Below are 13,700 nucleotides of genomic sequence, written 5' to 3'. Positions count from 1 at the left end.
TTCTATAGACAATATAAACAACTTTAAATTAAATTAAACAAAAATTATGGACTAACTTTTTTTTAATATTTATGCGAAAACTAATAGAACTCTTAGTAAAGAGAACTGAAATTAAAACATTTTTATTATTTGACCGCGTACTATATCCTATAGAGACTTTTTACTTAAAGTTGACAGACATGTTAAAGCTTATTATAATATTTTTTATTATTTTTTCGTTTAAACATTTTTCTCTTCATTTCTCAATATTTATCTACGTTTTATCTATTTATAAAAGTGAGCCCTCTCCTGAAGAAGAGCTGCGAACCTTGATAGCTAACTAATTAACCGCAACGAAGAACTCCGAAGGGAGTTAAGACCCAACAAAAGCTAAACATATTGATTACATAAAAACTACTCAAGACAAACTAAAATCTGAGGAGCCTGTTGATATTATGACTAAATAATACGCTATTACGAGATCAGCCACAGACTTTTAAAATATAAGAAAGCGAAAACTTAGAGTCAACTATAATGGAAACTCTTAACGTTTAAGTAGGTTTTAACCATAATAATAATAGTAGTAGTCCTTGTAACTATACTATTACTTCTCATGATAGTACTTCTAACAATAATATAGCCGAGGGCAACCACACTATTAGTATTAATTATAATTTAAGTAATGGTAAACATAAAAATTTTAGTAATAGTTATTATGGTAATATAACTTATCATAGTTTCAATAAGAGTAGTGATAGTAATAAAATCAACGGAGACTTGGAAAAGCCTGTAAAAGTTTTACAACACACCATAAACTCGAAAAGAAAAGATTCCTCCTGTCTCTTTGTGCGAAAAACAAAAGTGGACCTTCCTAATTCCACTTTTGCAAAACAACGGCGTGAGAATATTCCACGATCAAGAGATACCCGCCTAAGAATCAAGATTTTTCCTATGGCAGCTAACGATTGCCACTCTATAACAGCAATTATGCATGCGAGCTCAGGAGTTCCAATTCTTTACATGTCGACTACATGAAGAAAAGCCTTTGAATTTGTCCTCCGTGGAATTTACTGTGAACTCGATCTTTCAACCGTTGAGGATTTGCGGGCCCAGGGTGTCACACCCTTTCGACTTGCTCAAATGAACACGGAAGACATCGTCAATGGCGAACGTAAGAAGAGATCGTTACCACTAGTTTTTATTCATCTACCCAGAAGTGAGGGACAAAAGGTGTTAGAACTGAAGACTACCTCTCAGCTTCATATTTGAGAGGAAGAACTTAGGAAGAGTAATCGCGTTGACCATTGCCATCGTTGTCAGAGTTTTGGGCGCAGTGTTATTCCTAAAATGGAGCTACGGCGGATAGTGACTATAAAAGCATAGATATATTGATGCCCAAGATAGAAATAAACGTATAAATAAATTTACTAGACAAATTATATATATATAAATAACATGGTAATAAATAGACTACCCCTCTATACCATCCACACGTTTTACACAGAAAACAAAGAGCAGGAAAAATTAAATCCCGGCCTATAGGTACTATATTTATGTTCATGGCATTATAATTAATGGACGCACGTGTCTAATACCGCTTATTATCAAGGCGGTAAATACTACGGAAGGCAACCAACCAACCCGCAAAGTCCACTCCGTTGATCCTCACTACAAACAACACCGTTACTCCCGGGGATCGTTTACACCTCCCGTTTGAGGAAAAAACTTCTTAAGACTCACCCAACATCCCTTTAGTTTCTTAGGCTCCTGGCCACGCTTCTATTACGAAAGCTAATCAGCAACAGCTGTTAGCAATTTTTAACGACGAATTCATCCGGCATGCTTGAACTGTGGTTCCATGTCTGTGATCGCTGTCTACACATCCCCTAGGAGACTATTACCGCCCTCTAAGTTGGACGCCATCCTAGCGAGTGACTTTACTGTTTTTTTGCGGGGATCTCAAATTGCAAGGGCCCTTCATGGAACAGCCGAGTCGATAATTTGAATGACCACATCCTTGAGGCCTATGCTGAGGAGCACGGGCTTTGCATACTAGCCCCCCAGCGACCAACACACTTGGTGATACAGGCATAGTGGACGTACTGTATATCGCAGTACTAAAAGATATACGCCTCTCAACGGCAATCGAAGCGCTCCACGAGCTCTACTCTGATCACCTCCCAGTTATTCTCGAATTAGGCGACGAGAAGGACACACCAAAGACTAACACCCACTCTTTTACTAACTGGGGCATATAAGCTGAGTTATTAACGACCACACTCCCCGCCGTATCCGTCAATACCGTTTACGCCCGTCCTGCTGTATGATGTTGATGCCTTATTCGAAACCGCCCTGAACATGGCGTCCACTACTGCCACGAAAACTCGTTAAGTAACGTACTGCAACAACTGCCTGACGAGCTAAAGACATAACCTGCTAACTTCGACGTCTTATCCGAGTGGTCATGTTGTTGCAGAGCGCCGAAGACAAATTTGTGCGTAATCGATTGCACAGGTGCATAGGAAAGAAGCTAATGACTCATTTTAACAATAAATGGGAGGCCAAGCTTTACCATATGCTAGAATTAGGTGCTCCTCCTTTTGGAAATTTAATTAATGGATTAAAAGTATGGGGTGTGTGCTACCTTCGTCCTTTAGCGAAGGAAATATGGTGGCTGAGAGTGTCGGAGACAAAGCTTCTTTTCGCTGATTTCTTTGCTACCCCAAAATTTGCCAGCTTCTCACTAACTGCCAATAATTCGCTTTCTCAGCTGAGTTACCCCTTTTCAAGGTCTACAAACCACTTAAGCTAGTTTATGTTGACGAGGTGCTAGCGATTGTCGAAGCGCTATCTAAATGAAAAGCGGCTGCCCTACTGGCATCATTAATAAGATACTTAAGAAAATGCCGTTAATAGGGAGAAATTATCTGTATCTCCGAGTATAAGTTGTGATGGGGCCCTTGGCGCCTCTGCGATCGATGGAGGACGGCGACCGTTCTGATGTTGCCAGAGACACTTAAACCGGAAGGAGTCACCAGCAAGTACGGACCCAAAAGTTTTTGACAGCTGTCGAAAAAGTGGATTAGGCCGTCTTACTGCGCCGTCTTAAAGTGGTCGTTGGCGTCTAAACGCCTTGCCGTATTTCAAGTTTTACCTTCGGCAAAGACACACTCAACGACCCAACAGATCCTCCGCTTAATTACTAACCGCTAGCACTTTCAACTTTAAAAAGGCAACGGGCGCTGTCTTCCTCGACGTTGAAAAGTCATTAAATAAAATTTGGCATTAAGGTCTGCCTTACAAACTGCGCTCATTATCCGTTCCTCATGGTCATTACAACGTGCTGAATTCATATCTGTATGGTCGCGTCTACAGCGTGAGAGTGGGGGAATACAGTCGCCGCTGCGATTTTTGACACCTGGGACCCTTCAGGTGTTACTTTTCTCGCTTTTTTTACTTGCAATAAACATGAGCGACGCACCCTTGCCATCAAATCCACACTCACGAATCGCGCCATCTACGCCGATGATACGGTCGTTTACCCATCTTCGAAGCCTTCCGCCTTCCTATCCAAGCATCTACAGATCTAACTTGAGATCCTTACTCAACCGGCGCCGGAATAAAAAGTTTATATTATTGCGAATGAAGAGCAAAGCGCTTTAAATTACTAAGAAACTCGTCTCTTGTTGGCGCCCTTAACCTCTGATGGCGTAAAGATTCAGTGTTGTTCTTAAGCAGAATACTTAGGAGTCATCAAATTTTCTTGGTGGCCTCATGCAGACTATTCAATGGCGAAGATCAAAACAGCAACTAAACCGCTTTACCCTTTACTATGCGTCAAGAGTAAACAAACGGCAATTGTATATGTTTTACATCCAGCGAACAAATGGCATACGCGTCTACTACTTAAACTTGCGAACTCCACTGCAATAGTGGCAAAGGTCTTAGATAAAATTTAAATTCCCACGTTTTGCTTAAGCAAACTCTTAAGGTTTTTAGCTTTGGTTTAAATTAGATTAAAGTATTTAACTAAAAAATAAACCTTGTAAGATTCTTATTAGAATTTTCCGGTGATTAAATTTCGAAGTAGACAACTCACTTTGCAATTAGTATTAATTAATCTTTAAGAAGAAATTCTTTTTCAACATTTTAATTTGTGTAGACTTAAGGTTGCATAAATTGTGCAGAATTTTTTTAGTATTTGCAAATCTCGAAGATTGTTGTTGCGAAATAAAGCTCTTCACCGGGACCTTCCACTGGGCCTTTCGGCGTCGTCTTACAACGCGATACCACTGCCCTTTAAGACAGGCTAGTCAGGCTCACCAATCGTCTGCTGGTGAATGAATTATTATTTACTAGCCATGGGATGGTGCACGTTGTCGTCGCACATGGCCCGCGTAAGCGCTAGTTTTTGTTAGTCCATGTCAACAAAATTATGACGCAGCGATTGAAAGTTATTTTGTAACAAGCATGCGATAACTTTTGATTGAGAGCTCAAATATCCGTAGTTTTTTAACTGGGTTGAGCACTAGGAAATTCAATGCTCTAAGTCGAATTAGAAGTTGATGGACCCCTTAACTAAATCATGTGAAAGAAGCTCTAATAAAGATGAAAAGCCTCATCTATAAGAACACAGAAGTTGTTTTTGCTTTTATTGTAAAACTCTAGAAAATAAAAAAATAAAAAAATTAGTAAAGCATAATAACTGGTTTTATGGTTTTATAAAAGGAGTCGTTAATATTACATACATGTTTTTATTAGCTTGGTACATTAATTTATGCATTAATATTATAAAGAAAGTTATAACGATTTTTTTTATATAGTTTTATTAGTTTGCATATTAAAATATGCTTTAATATTAAGTATTATTAAACAAAGCTAAATTATTTATGTAATTTTTTTTAGAAATGTAACTTTTTTGCTCCCATCTTTCGTAAGGGACGGACCCTTGACAAAGTTTCTTTCAGTCTGTTACACGGCATTCCCCTTTCGTAGACCAATATAAAATTTGTTGCTAGCATCACATAGATAGCTAGGAAAGTCTTAACGCCAAGTCGTAGCTAAAGATAAGAGGCCTTAATTAATTTTTTTCTGAAGACTAATTCTTATTATTAAAAATTATTTATAAATAAGCTTTTTTTTTACACCGTTATTAAACTAAAGGATTGTTAGAAATGCTTAATTTAAACAATTTAAGGTTACAATCATAACATAAACTGAGCACAATTATAAGAGCTAAAAAAAAAAGTTTTAAAAACTTTTCATGTGATACTTTACGCACACCTCCATCAATACCAAAGAGAAACTATTAAACAACCTATTTTAAAAAGGAACTTTTGTTTTTCTAAACGCAGCTTATATGATATATTAAGATTTCTCATGAGAACAATTCTACGAGGTTGCATTAATTTTTAGTGATAGTTTCAAAGGAATTACTTTAAACAAATAATAACGTAAATACAATTAATATTTATTTAGCCAATATTGTATAATATACTACGCCGAACAACTTTTTTTTTCCGCTAACCCTCTAAAATGATTGCTAACTTAACTATGTGGTTTCCTTATGTATATATTTTGATATATAAACATAATCAATAAACTTATAATTTAAAAATTCTACGCTTTTACGTTATAATTTATAATTTAGGAGTACCAAAAGAAGCTAAATGCCACAAAAAAATGACTTAAAAATCAATAAAAGAAGCACAGCTTATTTTTAGAGGGAAAATTAAAATTACACCTCCAATAAAAGCAGCGAAAAAGATTTTTAATAAAGATAATCTTTAATCTTATTTATGTTTTCTAGTTTTGAAATTATAAGAAAGCTTTTAAGATACGGAAAGAAGGGCTTATAAAAATTTTGTGTATTACGTCATTCTAACTTTCAAAACTAAAGAGAAGTTTTCTTGTAATTTCTTAAGAGCTTAATACCATTTTGTTTGTGCGCTGGATTATCATAATATAAGTACCATTCATTATAAATATCTGTTCAACATTTTTCTAATTTTACAATACTTATTTAATAATACATAAAAAAAAAGATGTAGTTTTTTTAGAATTAGTGGTGTTAAGATGGACATATACCATAAATATACAGCTTATCGTCAATTTTAAATAGTTAATTTTAAACGTTATTTTTTTTACCAAGAACTGAAGTTCTATAGCCTAATTTTTGTTGGTTTATATGTTAGTTACTCAGTTAAAAAAAGTTTTCCTTTTGGGAGGGTTAAGAGGTGCGAAGCTGGCACTATTCTTACGCATTATTTTTATTTAAAAAAAATTATTTTGAATATTCGCAATTTATTGGATTATGTGGTTAAGTGCTAAAATTTTAGCGGTTAAAAATAACTTCAATAATTAAGCACAAAATTTTCTATATATAAATAATTATAACACTTGCATTTGCTCGTATAAACTCAACTGAGATAATGTGGACACTGTTTGTTTTTGTAGCAATAACAACACTGTTTTTGCTAAGTGAACCACAAAATTTTAATGAGTGTAAGTTGATAGCTGACGTCGCATTTCTTGTTGATAAAAGCGGTTCTATTTCTCAAAGATTTAGAAAAGACAGTAACCGTGACATCACTCTTGCTAATGAGAGAATCAATATTGTTAAAAGTTATATTTCAAAAATAGTAAATATTTTACCTTTAGGTAAAAATATGACACGAACTGTTATTGTTACTTTTAATAATAACACCAAAATTCACAATAACTTCAGTGAAAATTCTTCTCATGATCGCATTTATTTTAATAAAGTAATAAAAACGGTAGAGTTTTTAGAAACTGACCTAAAAGCAGGAACTTTCCTTGGATCAGCTCTTAAAAAAGTAAATAAAACTTTTCAAGTTAGAGATCCAAGTCAAAAAAACAGAAAGAAAATTATAGTTCTTATAACAGACGGGACGCCTAGCCCACAAGATAAGTGGGATGCCTACGATGTTGCTCAAAAGCTAAGGGGTATGAATCCTCCATATCATTTAATTGCATTTGGAATTGGAAATTATGATGAAAACAAGCTAACAAACTTAACGGGAGATAAAAAATTAATATTTAAAGCTTCAAGTTTTGAAAAACTACATAATCAGCTGAAAAGTTTTGCCGATAAAATATGCACTGTTGATTGTGAATTTACTGAGTGGGTGCCTTGGGGAAATTGCACACTCGCAGATGAAAGACAAATTTGGAAACGAGAAAAAGTCAAAGTGTCTCATAACGGAGGAGAAGAATGCTATCCTTTAGAAAAGGAATCTACATGTCAACTAGTACTGAATAAAAATAAAGAACCCGTAGATAAAAATAATGGCTTAATTATTAATAAATCTTTAAAAAAGGAAAGTACTATCATTACCAGTAGAGAAAAAGAGAAATACAAAAACAAGGTGAAGCTTGAAAATACACAGGAGTTATATAGAACTGCTAATCCAAAAGTACACAATGAAGATTATACACAGAGAAGGAAGAATATTTTACCTTTAGCTGTCGGTCTGGCTATAGGCTCAGTTGCTTTAGTTAGTGGGATTACAGGGCTTGCCTTTTACTTGAAAAAAAAAGGCAAGGAAGAAAAAGAAAGTTTCTCAAACAACGATATGGAAGCTACAAAAGCTAATAACCCCATATATAAGGATCTTTGGAAATCTAAAGATAATCCTGCACTTTACTAAAAAGTTTTATAAAGTCACCAAAATTATTGTGATCTTTCACCTCCTCACTACAACAAAAATAAAAAAATTTTTCTAACAAAAAGGTTTTTCGCTAGAAATATGTTTATAAAAAAAAAGTATAACGCGTTTGTAGAATTGGAATAACAGCCAACTTTTTAAAGAGTTACCTTGATTAACGGTTTAACGAATTTTCTTTTAATACTTTCCTTAACAGTATAAACAAAATTACTAAAATTTTATGTATCATTAAACTAATTTTACTTCTTCTATTACAAGCGAGCTACACAAGAGAAAACCTTTTACTTGAATTATTTAGACTATATAAACTTAACTTGGACTGCCCGGTTTACTCTCTTTTAAGAAAACTTAGAAGAGTTCTTCTTTAGAATAATTTACAGCATTAGCGAAACTAAAAAGCGTTAAGTTATAACTTCAAAATAGCTGTTTCCTATTAACGCCCTTTATATTCTTCTGTAGTACTGAATAGCTTCTCGTAGATAATAGAATAGTCAACAAATTAAGGGGTATATTAAAAAAAGATCTAATTTTCAGTTCTAAGATTATAATAACTATTGAATTTCCTCATTCAATTCTCTCCTTTGAGATGCTCTTCTCTTTTATAAGCCAGTTAACAAAAAAGTCCAATAAACTATATTGATTTTAAAAAAAAAATAATTTTTTGGTTGACCTGCTTTTCTCTTATAATCTATCTCTTTAAAACTCTATTTTTTTTTTTTTGAGATTTTTAATAACCTCTTCTTTTGCTTTATTTCCTTAGATTTATCGAAACCTACAACCCTTTAAAAGAAACTTCAAGTGTTTAACAAGATGAGATTAAGGTGCTATTTACAGTTGACCTCGCCTAAAACGAACCCCTCGGTTAAAGAGAATCCAACCTTCGGTCCCGGTACCGTTCTATATTGTCTCATGTACAAAATGTCGGTTATATTGAACCGATTGAAATCGATAACAGAGCTTAAAACATGATTTTTCGTGCTGAATTCTTTTTTATTTTTTTCGAAATTTTCTCCTGCAAACTAAAATATTTTTTTGTATTCAGTCTGTAGAAATATGTCGAAACTAAAAGGTTTAATTTAGCTAAATCTACATTGTCTATTGTTAAAATAAACAGAGGAAAAATTAAAAAAGAGTAAGAGGAAAACACTTCGAGGCGAAAAAAGTCAAATATCGACGCAGGATGAAGTAGATCAAGCTTTATTACAATGAAACACATTAAAACGGTATGAGGAAATCCGATGAATGGGACTTTGCTACACACTTAAGCAGAAGAAACAGGGGGCGGCAGGATTGGTAAAAAAAAGTTACAACATTTTATCGGGTAAAATTATTAGAAGAGCAAAAAGGTGGATCAGCAAGAAGTTATGAATGGTTAAAAAACGAAAGGCCAAAAATTAGTGAGGGTTAACAAAACCAACAATATTTTTTAAAGGAAAAAATGAAATTTTTTTTATTGATAAGCTTCTGTTCAGGCTTTAATATTTAAAATAAGAAATATGAGGGTGGAAAATTGTCGAAAAAAAGATTAAAATTTGATATATTCCTCTTTTTTTAACCATGCCAAACGCCTCCCGGTTATTTGTGCCTTTAATAAAATTTTTAGATGACTTTAATGTTATTTGAGACTGAACCAAGGCGGTTGGATAGAGAATAAAATGGTGAGAATTCACTTTTACTGAATAATTTTTGGCTCACCCTAGAGTGATGAATTAAAAAGCATAAATTTAGTTTTCTTACCTTAAAATGTTACATTAAAACTTCAACCTATGGATTGAGTGTGATAAGAAGTTTTACTTGTCCCTATCGCGAATAAGTCAACTTTTGCTTAATACTTGGGTATGATTCTGACGAAAAAGTTCTCATATTAGTCTTGGATGCAGTACGCTTTGCTAGAAAAGCCCTGCTAAGTGTAACACCTACTACAATATAGAATTGTTTTCGTCACGCTAAATCAGCAGTCGGTCTTGTAGCTTTTGTATAGGAGGACGATTGATTTATGTCGCAGTTAATTCAACTTTAGAATGTTCTACTTGAAGAAAATATGATTATAGATTACTTTCTTGTGGAGGAAGTGATATCTTACTAAATTTTCAATGAGGCCTCCATTGTAGAGTCGGTCAAGAACTTAAGCGTAAACGAGTTTGTCAAGGTCGAGGACTTTGAAGGTGAAGGTGTGGAGGCTCATGGGGGTGTCGAACAGAGGACAGCAAAAGGAGCGTTAGCGGAACAAAAGACCATTAAACGTTATCTAGAATCAGTCGATGCAAGTAAGTCGGGTCTGTTGAATGCGCTTCCCATGGACTTAAAATAATTTTTGTCACAAACGCTTTGAAAGAGAAGTAGATAATCGATTAAAGAGTATTTTTTAAATAGTTTTGAATAAAATTTTTAACGGGATATTTAATGAAAACGGGCTTATATTGAAAAAAATAGAGCATTTTTATTGTCTTCCTATTTTTTGCAACTTTTCCGTTTTTAGGCGACTTCGGTTATAAAGAACAGAAATAGCCGGTCCCCTGGAGTTCGTTGTAACCGAAGTCGACTGTATTTAGTTTAAAATTATATAATAATTCTTTAGAAAAAAATACTAAATTATTGCATAAATCTGTAAAAAGTAACTTTTACTATTCCTTTATTTAGAAACAATTTCACATACGAAACAAAGTGGTAAGAAATAAATGTCGGGTTAAATTTAATAAAGTTTATGAGCCGTCGGTTTTGTTGCTCAAAGATTTGAAGACTTTTATTAGCGCTTTACAACTAGTGCGTTTTTATTTCGAGTACAAACTAATTCTCGCTTATTTTCAAAGGAAATCGCTTTACGTGTTACCTTTAAGTATAACCAAACTCAATTATTAAAAACCATATTGTTTAAAGCGTAAAAGTTTGTTAGTAAATTTACAAAAATTTTTTATTATTAAGGGTTTATCGTTAATAAAATAGACAATCCAGGTTTAAACTTTTATAAAAGCTATCAATCATTTTAAGAGTGCAAGTGCGTTTATATCCTTAATAATTTCTATACTAAAACAATATTTAAATAATTGGAAAGTTAGTAGAAGAAGAACTCTTTAAAATTTAGTGCTCCATTTACTGAAAATATTAATGCTTATAAACCCGACGGAACTTTTAATATAAATTATAATCTCAAAGCCTTTATGGAGTTTCTTTCGAGAGACTTCAGTCCAGTAAATTATAATTTAAAGTTATAACTCCTAATTGATTTAATGGGTGGCAAATCCTTTAAAAAAATCGGTTCTCTGTCTTTCTTTTTTAAACATCTTAAAACTTTTTTTTATAAAAAAAATTATTAGTCTCGAATAAAAATTTTTAGTTTGTTTAAAAACAATGAATTTCCGGTGAAAAATATTTATTAGCAGCATATCTCCTACAAAGTAAGGCCATAACAACACAACACTTAACACTATTAAACAATTTTTTTTAACTATATTAAAATATTAAATTGTATATAAAAAAAAAATAAATTGCTTAGCTTAAAATTTTGTTATAGTGTATGTTATTCAATAAATCCCTCATATAAATTACTTAATATTATAACTTATTTTGGTGACCTTCCGTAACGTCAAGTAAGTAAAAATAAAATTTAAGAAAAATATAAACATTGAATTTTATTATATAAAAAATAACCTTAGATAAAAAATATTAAAAAAAACTATTAATGGATTATTAAAAAAAATTTAATTGTTCAGCGAAATTGAAGTGGTAGTAACAGTGGTTTCGGTATTTGCAAAATTATAAACAGTAGTTTCGGTAAAGTTTTTTTCTGTTTCTGCTTCGTCTCCAGAAGAGCATTGTACTTTTAGTAAATAAATACAATTCAAATAAAATTTATATTAACTAAAAACCTAGACCATTTTCTTTAAACTTCGCCAAATGAAGTTCTAATAATTTTCTTTTTAGCTATATTTTATATGTTTATTTGAAGTTTTTATTTAATTTTTTTTTATTTACCTCAGCTCGTTTTTGAATTTTTTCTAATCTCAACTTTTCCATAGCTTTTTCAGTTGCCTTCTTCCTGCGCTGTTCCTTACGTTTTTTAAAACCAGTAAGATACTCCCTCAAATCAAACAAATATTAACTTAAACTTTTAAAAAAATCTATAATGTATTTAAATTAAAAGTTTTTACTTTCTTTCCTCTTCATCGAACGTTAAAACCAAAACGCGCGAACCTCTATTGGTATGATCTTTTCTTACAATATTTTTTCTTTTTGAAACCATTAGTTATATATAATTATTATTATAATTTTTATACTTGGTAAATTGTGGTTTATAAGCCCATATAAAAATTTAGCACTCCTTTTTCATTAGTTTACGGTGAGGCGTTAATATTAATAGAAGGGAAGACAATTTATTAACTGCTATGTAACCCAGACAGTACACGTGCACGTTAATAATTTCGTGCAATTAATAGAATTGCAAAAACATTACTGTTTCAACCAAACAGAAAAATATCAGTTCTTTTTGTTTTGAGGTCATATTAAAACTTTATCTTAGGAAGGTAAAATAACTTTCCTATTTAAAGAAAAGAAGAAAGTGAATTAATAAAAAGCAAGTAACAAGGAATAATAAAAGTTAAAGTTGGTTGTTTTTTTAAAAATAACTGGCATACTGCAAAGTTGATCTTAAGGATCACTTATAAAGATATTTTATTCGCTTAAGTAAAAAATAATAGACCCCTTTTTAAAAGCTAGAAGTAGCTGAATAAGTTTGAGCTTAACTTTAGATATTTAGCTTAATAAGGTTTTTATAATAAACACAGAAAATCATAAGCATTAAAGTCAATTATTTTTTACTTATTCATATACTGTCCAGCAGGGGTTCACGTGAAAAACAAGATATACACACACATTTTATATGTAGTTAATCACTATTAATGTACGAACTGCACAGCCCGGTCTTTTTTGCTTTTGGCTTTTGGGTGGAGTTGTAGAGTAGTTTGATAAACTAGCTATCTCTTTTTATATCAATTTTATTGTTATAAGCGCTATAATCAAATTGGGAGGTTCCCCGAGTGGTGGGTTTTTACGACCGTTTTTATAAATTTCTTCAAAATTCGTCATCGCTACAAACCTTGTCCAAGATTTTATAATAGTTTACAAATGGTTTCATTTTTTGTAATAGGGAAGGTATTGTAAATGTACAAGCCATTTTACCTTTAGACTAATATAGCTTTTTCTAATAATGCTTATCAATTAAGAACTAGTTCTATATAAAATGTTTTGTAACGTAATTTTCATGAACTTTTTTTTCTAAATATAGCTCAACTAGCTTTAATCGGGTCAAACACTTTTCAATGGCTCGTTAACAGTTTTCTTGCTAGACTCCATTTCCATATTATAAATTCTAAAGAGATTTAACATTGACAGCACTCAGAAAGAAACATTTTTTAATGTTAGTTTTATTATATATCTTAACTTTATAAAACATATAATATAATTATCGTTATAAAAGCAAAGTTATGGCTTCGTTGAAGAACAAGCAAGACTTTTAATGTCCATTATCGCTTTCTTTTAAATATTAAAAAAGTATATAAATTTTCTTATTTATTTAGAAAATTTTATAATTTTTTGTGCTTCTTTAAGGTTTTATTATTTGTTGGAGATGCGTACACAACCAGTAGAAGATTCTGTCTAAACTGCAGCCAACTGTTAAGAGATTGTAGACAGGACACATACTATTTAGAGTTTGGTTGCTTTCTATTTTTGAATTGAAACTACTTGTGGGCATGCTTTTAATCTTATATTTATGTTAGTTGGAAGTCCTGCCCACCCAAGCAATTTCAAGCTTTCGTGCTAGAGTAGACTAAGTTAGTAAATTACTGATTCATTCTCAACCTATTTTGCTAACAAGCGCTATAGTTTAATACTAGTGAACTACCCGTAGGGGATTTGGAAATAACATATTTAAAAATTTAAAATTATAGTAAAAATTTATTAACATCTATAAGTCACCTCGTTTGCATTTATCTCAATACTGTCTTTTATATAATATCTTTATTACTGCTAGTTTAT

The 13,700-nt window shown here is 32.2% G+C and overlaps 1 long non-coding RNA gene across 2 annotated transcripts; it reads right to left on the bottom strand.

Moving 5' to 3' along the window:
• Positions 1 to 11,382: 11,382 nt before the first annotated feature.
• On the bottom strand, positions 11,383 to 11,955 carry LOC135145326 (uncharacterized). 2 transcript variants are annotated; one of them, XR_010283414.1, is made up of 4 exons: positions 11,816 to 11,955; positions 11,640 to 11,766; positions 11,534 to 11,588; positions 11,383 to 11,484 (listed from the first exon to the last, which is right to left on the bottom strand). It is a non-coding gene; the product is annotated as an uncharacterized LOC135145326 (long non-coding RNA). The 2 variants fall into 2 exon arrangements; XR_010283413.1 differs by having other exon boundaries at positions 11,640 to 11,745.
• Positions 11,956 to 13,700: the final 1,745 nt, after the last annotated feature.

Source organism: Zophobas morio, unplaced genomic scaffold, assembly GCF_036711695.1.
Source record: "Zophobas morio isolate AGI-343-1 ecotype UQ-CSIRO unplaced genomic scaffold, CSIRO_AGI_Zmor_V1 ptg000144l, whole genome shotgun sequence".
Lineage (NCBI taxonomy): Eukaryota > Metazoa > Arthropoda > Insecta > Coleoptera > Tenebrionidae > Zophobas > Zophobas morio.
This window is presented reverse-complemented; position numbering and strand designations above follow the sequence as displayed.